This window comes from Alligator mississippiensis, chromosome 1, assembly GCF_030867095.1.
Source record: "Alligator mississippiensis isolate rAllMis1 chromosome 1, rAllMis1, whole genome shotgun sequence".
Classification (NCBI taxonomy): Eukaryota; Metazoa; Chordata; order Crocodylia; family Alligatoridae; genus Alligator; species Alligator mississippiensis.
In genome coordinates, this window is record NC_081824.1 from 272138677 (window position 1) to 272153847 (window position 15171).

Here is a 15171-nt window from a genome sequence, read left to right on the forward strand (position 1 = left end):
AAGAGCTCTTTCGCCTTCCTCTGGAATTCTGGGCCATTGGTATTCAACCTACTTACCTAGATCAGACTAAGACTTCCAGTTAGGCACAAGTAAACCCTATTGAATCAAAATCTTTTTATAGGTTTATTCTCTTCTCATTCATATCCGTTTTATATTAACATGTTGGTAACGCCATTGCCTTGAACTGAGTTTCCACTATTCGACTGATATTCATAGAGCAGTGTTTTTCAGTTTCTTCCATGTGGCAAGCCTGTGGTACAACAGGAAAAAAAAAAAGTTCTGTGACCCTTATTTTCATATAGCTGCAAAGAAAATGAAGATGGTTGTTACCCTCCTTTGACTTATAATTACCATGTTGAGATATATAGTATGGGGCATCTCTCTTAAACCCTTCAGAACAGTGGAAAAATAATGTGAATCAATTGTTCCACCAAATATTATCACTGTAAGTATGAGGAGAATAAAACCCACAGTTAATATTCATACTGCTAATATGCCAGGAATCAGCAATCCAGGTGGGAGGCAATATTGGGCTACATTTCTATAATGATTCTCAAGCTAAGATTCTTTCTAGCACTCTATCAGGAAGCTAGGAAGTACTGTGCCTTCAGTAATGTTTATTTTTCAGGTATTTCTGAAGTGGGATTTTGACTGATTAAAAGTTTATGTTGGATACTCAGGCAGCACAGTTTTATACCAGATAAAAATCTGGTCTTCAGATGCTTTCCCTTTGTACTTGTTTCCTGCTGTGCTGAGACCAAGATTTTTCAATAAAATTTCTATTTTTGTATCTTAAGTAGTGTTTAGTTCTGTTGGAATAGATTTTTCTTCCTTCACTTGACTTACTACTACACCTGGAACATATTTGTGCCTCTTTATATCTAGTGAACAGTGTTCAGTAGCCCTGGAAAGAAACAAAGTAAACATGTTTATATTAATAAGTCCTCTAAAGCATATTCTTAGACAACCACCACACATGTGGGAGTGTAATACAGGTGTGGTGTCCTGAAAGCCCTGATCAGTGCCAGATTTGAAATAAAGAAGTAGAACAACTCAGTAGAGAAAAACAAGAGTGGGAAAGGCACCATCACAATGTTTCACATGGTAGGAATCTGGAGGCCTCGTATGAAATCAAACTGGACCTTTCAAAACTGGTTACTTCACACCAGGGGAAGAGCAGAACTAATATCAAAATTACAGTCCTCTTAGACATTATTGTTTAATTCTCCAGGAAATGGTTTGGTATTGTGACCCTTTCAGTTAATTCCCTAATAAAAGCATCATCTATTATGTCCTGTAGCTTAAAGCAATAAGTTGGGGAAGCATTGTTTAATCATTTTCAATAAAGCCCTGAGCTCATGTTGTTCATTGATAAATGAAGGAAAAATGAACTTGTGTTAGATAAATTAAGGAAAGAAGGAAGGAATTCATCCCAACCTGGAGGGAAATGCACTAAATTAATGAGCAAAATATTAATAGCCTGGGTTGTGTCTCCCTCCATCTTCCAAATGCATCTCACTCTTCTGCATAGAGAGATGAGCTTATCCATGCCCCTGTAACACTGTCTTCTCCAGTTCTTTGAATCAGTTGTTTTTCTTTTTAGTAAAGAGAGAATACAAAAAAAAAAAAAAAAGAGACTACATACTGGGCAATGCACACAACTGTCTTCATGGTAACTGATCCAAAAATATCCAATAGCCTCAGGTTATCTTATATCAAGGCTCCCCTGGCACGGGGAGCAGCAGGCTCAAAAATTGATGCAGAGGTACGATGCCCCAAATATGGATAGTCCATCCTCTGTGGATTCCCAGGGATTGGCTAGGTTTGCAAACTTTATGAACATTTCTTCACTCAAAACCCTCTTCTGTGAGATTTTATTACACTATGTAGCATTACTGTTATTATACCATTATTGTACCATACAGGACACAAGTAATTGAGAGCTTTCCATTTCCCCTTATGAAGGTTCTGTCCTTTATATAAATTAACTTATGAAATAGGGGAAGAAAAAAAAAATCATGTGATCACTTTCTTTAAAACCCTGTGTCCTTCAAAGTGCTTCACAGTACTTCCCCTCATCTCTAAGAACTCGAAGTGTTTTATGCAAGTAAATACCAATCTCGTTTTACAAATATGAAAAATAAAGTTCAGAGACATTAACTGATATGTGCACATGCACACATGCTTAGCAGTTAAAAATTCACTCCTGACCTGTATTCCAAACCTTGCTTATTCTAACCTTCCAAATCTGTTTTTTTCCTCCCTCCCGCTATGATTAGAGGGGATTTGGTTGGGGGGGGGGGGAGTTCGTCCCCCACTGGAGGGTGAGGTGGGTGTGTTGGAGCCCCCTAAGGTGGGTAGGAATCCAAATCACCCAACCCACCCTTAAGCACTGGCTGGGGAACCCCTTGAATAGGCTTCCTCTTCTCCCTTCCCCCCCTCCCATTCTGAAACAGGGTTAGCTGGGAAGTAGGAAGGGCCATTGCTAGAGGAAACTAGCAGTAGTCTCAAAGCTAGCAGCTAGATCCGCCCCCCCCCCCCCCGAACCAACACTGAGCTTTGGTTTGGTCCGGAGGATCCTTGTAACTCAGAAAGATCCCTGCAAATTGTTCTGAGTTACAGCAGGGAGCTGCACTTCTGTCTGCACCCTAAATGCTTTGTGAGAAGGTTTAGGTTACAGTAATGAAACACTGTAGTTGGTCTCTCTCTTTTGATAGTTTCCCTTATTTTCTAGAGTTTCTTTTTTCAAATGTATGATTTACTGTGGTCTACTGTCTGGTCTTAATCAGTTTGAACACTGATTTCTTGCCATTGCATCAGCATTGATATACTGTACACACTATAAAAAAACCCCAAACCAATTCTCCCTCCCCCCATCGCACACGCACACACAACTTCCCCCTCCCCCCCCCCCGCTCTTTTGGACACCTCTGCCTCATTGTTTCTTTGTTAGAAAACAAACATATAGGTACCATAGACCAAGCCTGATGTATTGTTAAAATTCAGAACTTCATTATAACTGTGGCTGTTAAATCTTTATTTTGACATTTGAATGCAGCAAACAAAGAAAACTTTGTTAAATTATTTTCTTCCTCTCCAGGAATAACCACTGGCTTGCTACATAAGATTTATACAGGCTACATAAACTGTTAAGCAACTTCTGCATTTACAGATTCCTTTATATTTACAAATAACTTTATCTTCAGAGCCATATTTGGCACACTAGGCTCACTTACAGTTTGAAAAGCTAGAAAATCATTCTTTGAATTGCTGAGTACAGAACATTTGAAACAATCAATGACAACTTATAAGCATTTGTTCAGAATGCTCTCTATTGTAGAAAGAGCTGTGGAGCACAGTGTGAAACTCAAGTGGTCATCTGATAAGAAATGCATTGGAAACAATCTCCTAGAAACCAAAACAGATGTTGGTAATATCAGTTGCTCTTGGTTATAATATGATTTAACTACCTACATCTGACTGGGCTTCTGTAAGATACTACGTTTGTTAGTTGCCATACAATCCTCTTTCTTTTTATTCTGCTTTTGAAAAATGTTATCATTATTATTTTTATCTCTGAATAATTTCAATAAAGTAATTTTGCAGACATCAGGAATATTGTTTGAGTGTTATGTGAATTTGCAGGACTGTTGCTACTTCGTGAACTATGTAGTATTGCTATATATTATTGACGCTGCTGTTAAACCATTAGCAAACACAGGGTAGAGAAGAAAAAGAAGCATGAGAAGCTAAATACCAAGTGATTTGTAATATTTTCTTTCCCCACCATCCTTGAAATATACATATCATTAAAGTTTAAAAAATGAGAGGTGAAGTATATGTCAGCCACTAAAGACATTTCTGTCTGTGTGTATGTCTGTGCACATACATGCATATGTGTATAAGTGTGGATCAGGGCCATAAGAAACATTCTTTAGAATCTAAGTTATCATCATTCATCATTAAATGGAATCACGTTTCTGGTAAAACAAAGAAATACTGCAGCTATTCAAGACTTTCCAGTAATATGACATACCACTTTAGGACAGGAACTAAAGATGGATATTTTACCAATTTAAATTACAGAAATTACAGAAGATTACTCTGTAGTCTAATACCTTACAGGCACTGAAGGAAAGATTGCTGTTTAAACTACATATCTTGTTCTTTGTCATCTTTTTGTATATTTGGTATATTTAATGCATGTTGTATTGCTTTATGGCAGGGCATAGTGCTAGGGGACTGAATGAACAAAACCAAAGAATGGGGTTAGGTGCCATTACTAATGAGTTTCTTTTGTATGGTGGTTTCTTTGTTTTATTTTGAGTGGATATAATTTCTAAATACAAAGAAAATTATGACAAAAGGAAAAATCTTAATATCCAAGTGCTGATTTATATTGCTTTGTTATCAAGTGTGCACTTAAAATTTCTAATGATGTTTTCTGCAAAGTTTTTTTTTCCCCCCACGATATTGTTGGATTTATAGATATTTGGGGTTTTCTTACTCTAATTACTCTAGGAATTGCCCTAAATAGCGGTGACAAGGGAGGAAAAAAAACTATATAAAGTGTGTCTACTGTGATGAATTTCTACTAGAGATCTTGGAAATTCTTTCATGGAAGCTGGCTAAGTCTGCAGTAAATGATGAGCTTTTATACCAGGTGGATGTTGAATTGATTCAAGGCGCTCAGCTGCTGCATCATCTTTATTTTCACACATCAAAGCTAGGCACATTGCAAGCAATTAATCATGTACTTGTTTATTGTTTTGGATTAAATGCATTTTACACACATTTTGTTGCTGAATTTAATTTAATTACAAATCATCCCTATGTGTATCTGTCATTACTTTTGAACATTCAGAGAAAGAAAAGGATGAGAGAGAAATAAATGAGGTTTGCTTTTCTGATGCTAGTTATTTTTGAATCAAAGGAAATATGAGAGAGACTACTTATCATTGCTATTTTTAAAATGAATCAACTGCTAAAGCTATTTACAAACATGTTTTGCAATGTGAAAAGGGCTCTAAGCTCTAGATGCTTATTATCTCCCATGTGTGAAAACTTGTGGACAGTTACTAGAACAAACCTGGCCAATTATCAGAGTCCCCAGTCCAGTGGCTGGAACTAATCTCTGTATAGTGGGCCAGCAGAGAGCCTTTTCACCAGTGAAATTCCAGATAAATGGAAAATAAGCAGGGCTTAAGTGATGTCTATACTTCGAGCTAACATCTGGAAAAAAAAATCTGTCTATTACTGTAGTTAAGCATCCATAGCAGAAGCATAAGTTTGTCAGGGACGTGTGTGGAGGGAAACTTCTTGTCGTGAGATCTGGTAGGCAGGTGCCAGTAGGTAGTGGGCTAAATTTGTATCTACTTGATAATCTTGATGTTATTCTTGTACTACAATCTTGTTAACCTGATCAAGAAGAATTATTAGGTAACCATTTAGTGACCTTTACTAACCACTGTGCTTTTCATAGATTCATAGATTCATAGATGTTAGGGTCGGAAGGGACCTCAACAGATCATTGAGTCCGACCCCCTGCATAGGCAGGAAAGAGTGCTGGGTCTAGATGACCCCAGCTAGATGCTTAGCTAACCTCCTCTTGAAGACCCCCAGGGTAGGGGAGAGCACCACCTCCCTTGGGAGCCCATTCCAGACCTTGGCCACTCGAACTGTGAAGAAGTTCTTCCTAATGTCCAGTCTAAATCTGCTCTCTGCTAGCTTGTGGCCATTATTTCTTGTAACCCCTGGGGGCATCTTGATGAATAAATACTCACCAATTCCCTTCTGTGCCCCCGTGATGAACTTATAGGCAGCCACAAGGTCGCCTCTCAACCTTCTCTTGCGGAGGCTGAAAAGGTCCAGTTTCTCTAGTCTCTCATCGTAGGGCTTGGTCTGCAGGCCCTTAACCATACGAGTGGCCCTTCTCTGGACCCTGTCCAGGTTATCCGCATCCCTCTTGAATTGCAGTGCCCAGAATTGCACGCAGTACTCCAACTGCGGTCTGACTAGCGCCCGATAGAGGGGAAGTATCACCTCCTTGGACCTATTCGTCATGCATCTGCTGATGCACGATAATGTGCCATTGGCTTTTCTGATGGCTTCGTCACACTGCCGACTCATGTTCATCTTAGAGTCCACTAGGACTCCAAGATCCCTTTCCACTTCCGTGCCACCCAGCAGGTCATTCCCTAGGCTGTAGGTGTGCTGGACATTTTTCCTCCCTAGGTGCAGCACTTTGCATTTCTCCTTGTTGAACTGCATCCTGTTGTTTTCTGCCCACTTGTCCAACCTGTCCAGGTCTGCTTGCAGCTGTTCCCTGCCCTCCAGCTTGTCCACTTCTCCCCATAGCTTTGTGTCATCTGCAAACTTGGACAGAGTACATTTCACATCCTCGTCCAAGTCGCTGATGAAGACATTAAAGAGTATCGGTCCTAGGACCGAGCCCTGCGGGACCCCACTGCCCACACCCTTCGAGGTCAAAGCCAACCCATCCAGCATGACTCTCTGGGTGCGACCCTCCAGCCAATTCGCCACCCACCGGACTGTGTAGTCATCCAAGTCACAGCCTCTTAACTTGTTCACCAGTATGGGGTGGGACACCATATCGAAGGCCTTCCTGAAGTCTAAGTATATGACATCCACCCCTCCTCCTGTGTCCAGGCATTTCGTAACCTGGTCATAAAAAGAGACTAGATTGGTTAGGCATGATCTGCCTGCCACAAACCTGTGCTGGTTTCCCCTCAGCATAATTTGTCCTGCTGGGCTCTCGCACATGTGAGCCTTGATAAATTTTTCAAAGACTTTGCCAAGGATGGAGGTGAGACTGACTGGCCTATAGTTGCCTGGGTCCTCCTTCCTCCCCTTCTTGAAAATGGGGACCACATTGGCCCTTTTCCAGTCCTCCAGGATTTGGCCCGTGCACCACGATCGTTTGAATATTCCCGCCAGTGGCTCTGCAATGATGTCGGCCAGTGCCTTCAGCACCCTTGGATGGAGCTCATCCGGGCCTGCCGACTTAAAGGCATCCAGTTCTTCCAAGTGACTCTGCAACATCTCAGGGTCTACGCATGGAAGTCTGGCGCCTTGCTGCTGCCTCTCTACAATCCCAGTGAGAGACTTGTCATACCCCTCACTTAGGAACACTGAGGCAAAGAACTCGTTGAGGAGTTCAGCCTTGTCCCCTCTGTCCATCACCAATTGTTTCTGCCCATTTAGCAGGTGTCCTATTCCTCCCTGGGCCTTCCTTTTACTCCCTATATATCTAAAAAACAATTTCTTGTTGTCCTTTACTTGGGATGCCATCCTCAGCTCCATGGTAGCTTTGGCCCATCTAACTGCCTCTCTACAAGCACGAGCAGAGGAGGTATATTCGTCTTTGGTGATCTCTCCCTGTTTCCACTTTTTATGTGCTCCCCTTTGTCCTTTTTGTCTTTTCAAGATCTGGAATAAGAAACTAAGATGAGCCACACTGGGCACATCTACACATGCTCTAGACTGCACAATAACTGCTATTACTGTGCAGTCCTGATGCCACACAGGTCTTTTCGGAAGCTGCTGCCCACCGCAGCCCGAGTGCTGCATGGTTTGTGCCCGCCGATGGTACATTGCCATAGCAATGAGCTACGGTGACTTAGCTCATCAATATGGCGACATAGCATCTCAGTTAGATTCACCCACTGGGTCAGACCAATGGTCCATCTGACAGTGGCAGGTATGGATGCTATGAAGGGAGATCACGGAGCCAGTTATATCTAGATATATCTAGAGATCTCTGATCTAGCCCTTATTTAGTATGCTTCCTGGCATTCACCATTTTAAGTTTAGAAATGCCAGAGGAAAGATCTCCAGCCATTCTGTTCAATAGCCATTAATAGATCAATTATTCAGAAATGTATCCAGGCCCTTTTGGAACCTGACTATGCTATCGGCTTCTACCATCTCCTGCGGCAATGAATTCCACAAGTTAACTGGGAATTGCGTTAAAAAATACTTTCCCTTTTTAGTTTTGAACCTGTCATCTAATTTCAGTAGGTAGAACTCTTGCATTTTGGGACTTAGTGAACAACAGATCCTTGTTCACTTGGCCCACACCCTTCATGATTTTATAGACTTCTATCATATCTAGGGTGACCATATTATTTCTAAGGAAATCCTGGACACTGTCCTCCTCACACTGAATCAGTGGCAGTGCTGCAGGCAGAGGTAGGTGGGCAGGGGAGTGGGGTACAGTCCAACAGGAAGGTAGAGTGCCATGGTATGCCAGGCAAGTGGGCAGGGAGGCACCACTGCTGTTGCTCCCATGTAGGAGCAAGGCAGGCTGACTGGAGCAGTGCTAGGGTTGCTAACCCTCCAGGATTGTCCTGGAGTCTCCAGGAATTAGATATAAATCTCCAGGAGAATACTGAGAGTCTCCTGGGAGATAAATGAAAGGGCATTCATTAAAATAACTATTAAATGTTGAATCTGATGTATACAGTAGTTCAGTGAAGTTTTTTTTTTAATGTGATAGTAGTGTGCATTTGCCTTCCTGATGTAAAGTCTATGCACTCTAATCCATAACTGATATGCACAAGCATGCAGGCCTATTCATGTTGTGTGTCTGGGCAACTTGGTGTCCCAGAAACCTCCTGGAATAGATTAAAAACATGTTGGCAACCTTAAGCAATTCCCAGCCCATCCCTGCCTCCGGCTGCTACTCAGATGGAAATGGGTCAGAGATGTGCAAGTCACAGCAGTGGGGACTGCCCACTTGCCTGCCTGGTGCACCATACTGCTCCACCTCCCCTCTGGACTCCACCCTGCACCCCTGCCTTCCTGCCTGCCTCTGCCTATAGCAATCAATTATGGGACTTTTGTTTCAATTTTCATCAGTTGGCTGGGATGCCAGGACAGCCTATAAAATCCAGGACTGTCCCAGACAAACCAGGACGTATGGTCACCCTAATCATATCCCTCCCTCAGACTTCAGCTTTCCAAACTGGTGAGTCCTAGCCATAGGCAGAGAGAGAAAACATTATTTGGCAGGGCTGAATGCGTGCTTGCTTACATATGTGCACACCCCCTTCAGCAGGTTAATCTTTCACGGGGAAGTGGCATGGGGGGCAGATCGAGGTCCCCATGGTGAGGGAGTGAGACAAAGGCGGGGGTGGGGGCTGAGGTGAGTAGGGCCCTGGGGCAGGTTATTGGGATGGTCAGAGCCTAGGCAGCTTGTCCAGGAGGGCAGGGAGACTCCCACCACTGTGTGTACTCTGTTGGCTTGGGACTTGACTACCCAGAATAATTTGGTATAATCTTCAAACTTGGAGATTTGACTGTCCACTCCTATTTCCAAGTCATTGATAAAAAAAGTTGAACAAAATTGGGCCCAGCACGATCCCTGTGGGACCCTACTTTTGACCTTCCTCCATCCTGAAAAGATCATTGTATTACTTCCAATCTTTTAACTAGCAATTAATCCACAAAAGAACCCTCCCTCCAATCCCATGGAAATGCCTTTTTAATGCTTTTGGTAAGATGCCATGTTGAAAGGTTTTTGAAAGTCCAAATATGTTATGTCAATTGATTCCCCCTTGCCCATGTGCTTGTTAACATCCTCAGAGAGCTCCAACAAACTGGTCAATTTACAAAAACCATGTTGACTCTCCCCCAGCAGATCATATTCCCTGATATAATTACTGATCATATTTTTTATTATAGATTCTACCAACTTGCCAGGGATGGAAGTGAGACTCTCTGGTCTGTAGTTCCCAGGATCACCACTGGAGCTCTTTTTGGAGGTGGGCATTGTGTCAACAACCTGCCAGTCCTCTAGCATAGAGGCTGTTTGTAATGATAAGTTACATACTGTTGCCAGCAGTTTTGCATTTCAGCATTTCAGAACTCTCAAGTAAATGCCATCTGGTCCTGGTGACTTATTAGTATTTGGTTTATTGATTTGTTCTAAAACTTCCTCTGTTGTTACTTCAACCAGGTCCAACTCTTTAGACCAGCTTACTAGAAAGGATTGATCTGGTATGGGAAATTCCCTGGTGTCTTCTACAGTAAACACTAATGCAGAGAATTTGTTTAGCTTCTTTCCTCTCACCTTAGCATCCCTGAGTGAATCTTTTACACCCTTGTCTTCTAATGGTCCCACTGATGGCTTCCTGCTTCTGATGTATTTAGACCATTTTTTATTATTAACTTTAACATCTTGTGCAAGTCACACGCTTCTCATATACCTTTTTGGCCTGCTTTATTTCACTTTTAGACTTGACCTGCTACAATATGTGGGCTTTCCTGTTTTTTGTTTTTCTGTTTTTATTTAGGGGACTGATTTTTGAAGGATGCTTTTTTGCATTGAATGGCCTTTTTACCTCTGCTATTAAAACATGCAGGGACTTTATTGGCCCATTTGGTATGCTTTCTGATTTGTAGTATACATTTTCCTAAGCCTCTAATATGATAGAGCTGCTCAGCTGCTTTCAGGCTTTTTTACATTTTTGGCTGCTTCTTTAAACTTATTTTTAAGTAACTTCCTGATTTTTGTGTAATTTCCCTGCCTAAAGTTGTATATTGGTGTGGAGGACTTGTTTGGCTTACTTCCCACCACTAGAATGTTGAATATGATTATGTTATTTCTGTTATTTCAGTGGCTCACCAACACATACCTCTTGAACCAGGATTAGAACTAGAATTGCCTCTCCTCTTATGGGTTCCAAGATGAGTTGTCCTAGAATTTAAAAGATAAAAGGTATTTATTCTTCCATCCTTTTTAGGCCAATGAATGGAAACTAAGAAAAAAATATAGTAGATATGGTAGATAAAAGGAAAGTTCATGGAGGACCTTTCATTGGTATAGAAATAAAACACATTTTCTATCATAGGTCTGAAACATATGTTTTCACATGCTCCATGCAGGACACCAGCAGTGAAACTACTAGGCCAGCATGACCTTGATTGAAGAAGAGATTTTTACCAGGCATGCAAGATTTCTTATCTCAGTTGTGTCTGTAATTAGAATCAGAATCATAGAAAATTAGGGTTGGACGGGACCTCAGGATGTCATCCAGGCCACCCCCGTGCTTTCAGCAGAACCATCCCCAGCTAGAACATCCCAGCGAGGACTTTGCTGATTTGGACCTTAGAAACCTCTAAGGATCTCCAACCTGGAGATTCCACCACCTCTGTAGGTAACCTGTTCCAGTGCTTCATGAGAGTTTTCCCTAATATCGTACCTAAACCTTCCTTGATGTAACTTGAGACCATTGCTCCTTGTTCTGTCATTTGCCACCACTGAGAACAATGTAACTCCATCCTCTTTGGAATTGCCTTTCAGGTAGTTAAAGGCTGCTCTGAAATCCCACCTCAGTCTTCTCTTCTCTAAACTAAATAGTCCAGTTCCCTCAGCCTCTCCTCAGAAGTCATGTCCCCTAGCCCCTAAACAATTTTCATTGCCCCTTACTGGACTCTCTCCAACTTGTCCACATCCTTTCCGTAGTCAGGGCCCAAAACACAGGACACAGTACTCCAGATCTGCCCTCACCTGTGCTGAATAATTACTTCCCTCAATCTGCTGGAAATTCTCGTACTAATGCAGCCCAGTCTGCTGTTAGCCTTTTTGCAACAGGGGCACACTGTTGGCTTATATTCAGCTTATTATTCATTGTAAACCCCAGGTCCTTCTCTGTGGAACTGCTGCCCAGCCAGTCAGCCCCCATCCTGTACCAGTGCATGGGATTGTTCCATCCAGGATTTGACAAACCTCATGGCTGTGTTCAGATGAGTGCAGCTATGTGGTATGTGGTGCCACGGACACGTCTGCAGCACAACATACCACATATTCAGCTGTTCTCTGCACTGCAAAGGAGCAACCCTACCGCAGCTTATCTATTATTCCCCCACTTTGGTGTTATCCATGAACTTGATAAGGGTGTACTCCATCACATCTTCCAGATAGGTAAGGAAAATGAAAGGTACTGTTTTGTTCCTTCAAATTTAACACATTTTTGTAGGGGTAACGGGCTTTACGCACCTAGTAGGTAAATAGTTTTAACACAATAAAACACTTCAACTTTTGGTCTGAGTCTGGTTTACTGGATTTTCCTCTTCAAATAATAGCAAAGTAACCTTTATATCTTAAGTCATTAATATGGTCCTTCTTTGTATCTTTTACCATACCACAAGGTCTCCTATCTCAGCTCTTTTCTATATTGTAAATTAACCTGTAGATATATGCCATTAGGAATTGATTTCCTTTAAAGTGGGGAATGATTTCTTTTTGGGTTTTTTTGCTTGTTGACCATACCTCCAAAATATAGCATATAATATTTAGCATACTAAAAATAAATGAAGCATCCAAGCTATACTGTGTTTTGTGATCAGAAACTACTAGAAAGACATAAGTGATCAGTATATTTAATTGGCTCCTAGCTGTAATGAATTACCCATATTTACTCAATTCCAAGACAAAATATTTTTCTCATTCATCATGGAGAAAATAAAACTCATATTAAAATTGAGTGTTAAGTAAAAATGCAGTACCTGCAGTCAGAAAAGATTGCAGGAATCCACTCAGCACAACATGGGGACCATCACAGAGGCACTTGGCAGTACAGTGGGTGGGACAGGCATGGGAAGACAGGAGGGCAAAGGGCCAGTCAGGCTGCATACCCTCCCAGCCATTTCCTCTCTCCCCTAACTTCTTGATCCTCCTCTTCAGTTCTTTGTTTTGTCCATACATTCCTTGAACCTCTTTGCTTCTGAGTCTCTTCCCTCTCCCTTATTTTCAGACTGTTAAAATCATTGACTAAAATTGGAGTAAATGGATGTAACTATAGGAGAAAAAACATTCTTAGAATATTTCATTTTGTAACTTGGCCAAGATTAACAAAAAAGTGTTTTGTTAGATGTATAAATAGGTGGATCCCCTTTGGAGAGAAATGGAAATGAACTCTTCCCTTATCACCTTTTCCCCTATCATCTTTTGTGTGTGTGTGTGTGTGTAGCTTTGTTTTTTAAAATGGTAGCATGAAGAAAAAAATACTTACCTTGAGTATCTGAGTTGTAGCAGCTAGGTAGCCCAGCCTGCTCCTGCTCCTACTACCAGTCGCATGCACCAAATGAGGTCTGTGGGCTAATCCTGCAAGCCAGCCCCATCCAATATGGCAGATCTTGGGATGAGCACCTGGTGCAACTGGAGACTGACTCTATACTTTAGTTCAGAGCTCTAGTTCTGGTGCCACATGTTGGGTCTGGGCACAAACTAAACCCATGGACGTGTGAGGCTATGTCATCGGAGGCAACCTAGTTTGGAAACTAGGTAGTAGAGGAATTGTGTAAGTATTAACTGCTGGAAACTGAAAGCCCAACTTCCTTAGAAATTAAATGATTTAGATAACATTTTAGCTGTCTGAAGTAAAAAAAAGAACACAAAAAACCCAAAGAATTCTATAGCTTCTAGAATTCTGTAGAGAAAAGGCCAAATTTTGTTTCTTGGTTACACCAGTATAAGTCTATTCATGCACTTAAACTAGATTTATAGTAGTGTCTCAAAGGACATATTTTGTTCCAAATTATATACTCCCTAAATTCATTTTAATGCAATAACTAAAAACTTTGCATTTCATGTATGCAGTATCTGAGGAAGAGGATTCAAAATCACTGGGTAACTGGGAGGTAATCCACTGAATTAAGAATTTGTGTTCTCATTACAGCTAGATACATGTGTGGAGTACTCTGGATATCTTGTAGTCTTTATGAGAACAGTAAATTTAATTATGGTAGGCAGGTCTGGGAAATATAGCATCTTAAGTGGCGAAGTTTTGAATTGTCAGTGGGGAAGAGTGGAAGGATTAAGACTACATGCTTAAACCTCTTTAGAGGTGCCATTTGGAGGGGCAGAATGTACAAAATAAGAATCTTTCCCCCTCTTTACTTGTGTTGTTTCAATGAGGAGTTTCAGCTCAGCTCTTTCTTTGGGATGATAATACTGATGCACTATCAGTCGCAGTGATCAAGTTTCTTCTCCTGAGCCTGGTATCTGCAAATTCATAGGGTATTGCATGGAATTCATAGTAGTAACATGAAAGTATAACAAGTGCCATACTAGGTCAGACCAATAGTCCATCTAGCCCAGTATCCTGTGTCTGACACTGGTGAGTAGTAGATGCTTAGAGGGAGAGTATGTAGATGGAGCATGTCTACAGTTATCCGTCCTCCTGCCATACCCTCCCTGGAATCAGTCATAATTGGTTTAGGGATGTCAGAGAATACATCCATGGTTGTTGTATTTAACAACTCCCAAGGGCAGAATATGGTCTGAACCTATATGATATTTGATGGTGGTGGTGGCGGGAGGCAGGTGGGAGGAAAATGTTGATAATTCCTGGTATCAGTCTTTCCTCTGGCAAAAAAAAAAAAAAAATGTTTTGGTATTGCCTTGCTTAAACACGCAAGTTTCTTTGTACTGCTTATAAGTCTTTGTGCTGCTTTCTCTTATCCTCACTCTATATTTGAAACCCCCTCCCAATGCCGTAAAAGGTCTAGAAGACAGCAGATTGAGTGTGGTGCTGCTACAATGTGTGGGAGGGGATTTTGGGAACATAACAGAAATTCTTTGTACTTAGTGCCCTGATGATACAGCATATCATGGGCTTCATTATATTCTAAATATGTGAAGCTCACATTGGTCTGGATGCTTTTTTTTTTTTTAATAACATGCTTCATTTGTTCGTGTGTGTGTGTGCACATATGAGCTTCATTTACACTGAAAGAAAATTCATTTAATTTTTCCACTGAGCTCTACAGTAAGCTCCATTAATTAGATCCTAACTGGAAACATAAAAAGCTACTTAGCTAAAATAAAAAAAAGTTCTATCAATTATTGATTTGTAAATATCCCTGACTTTGTAAATGCCTTTATAGAATTCTTCCCCCTTTCCAAATAATGGATCATCCTAATGTCATTAGGTATGTTATCAATCATTCTTACTGCATTGATTCCTAGTATTTAAATTGCTAAAGCATTACTTAGCAGTGCTCTTCACTTCCAGCCAACTAAATTATGGCTGTGTTCACAGGTATACATAGAAATGGTATAATAAATGCTTTCCATGTTCACCGTGTTAACATATAACATCAATAAAGATCGGAAGTAAATTAGTATTTAGTGGGCATGCCTCC

The 15171-nt window shown here is 41.1% G+C and overlaps 1 long non-coding RNA gene across 1 annotated transcript in view; it reads left to right on the top strand.

Moving 5' to 3' along the window:
• Positions 1-12284, top strand: part of LOC109280294 (uncharacterized) — a 49095-nt gene extending 36811 nt beyond the window's left edge. The window contains exons 3-5 of the long non-coding RNA XR_002086565.2: positions 9706-9785; positions 10641-10741; positions 10875-12284. This is a non-coding gene — a long non-coding RNA (uncharacterized LOC109280294). The remainder of the gene's footprint in view (positions 1-9705; positions 9786-10640; positions 10742-10874) is intronic.
• Positions 12285-15171: the final 2887 nt, after the last annotated feature.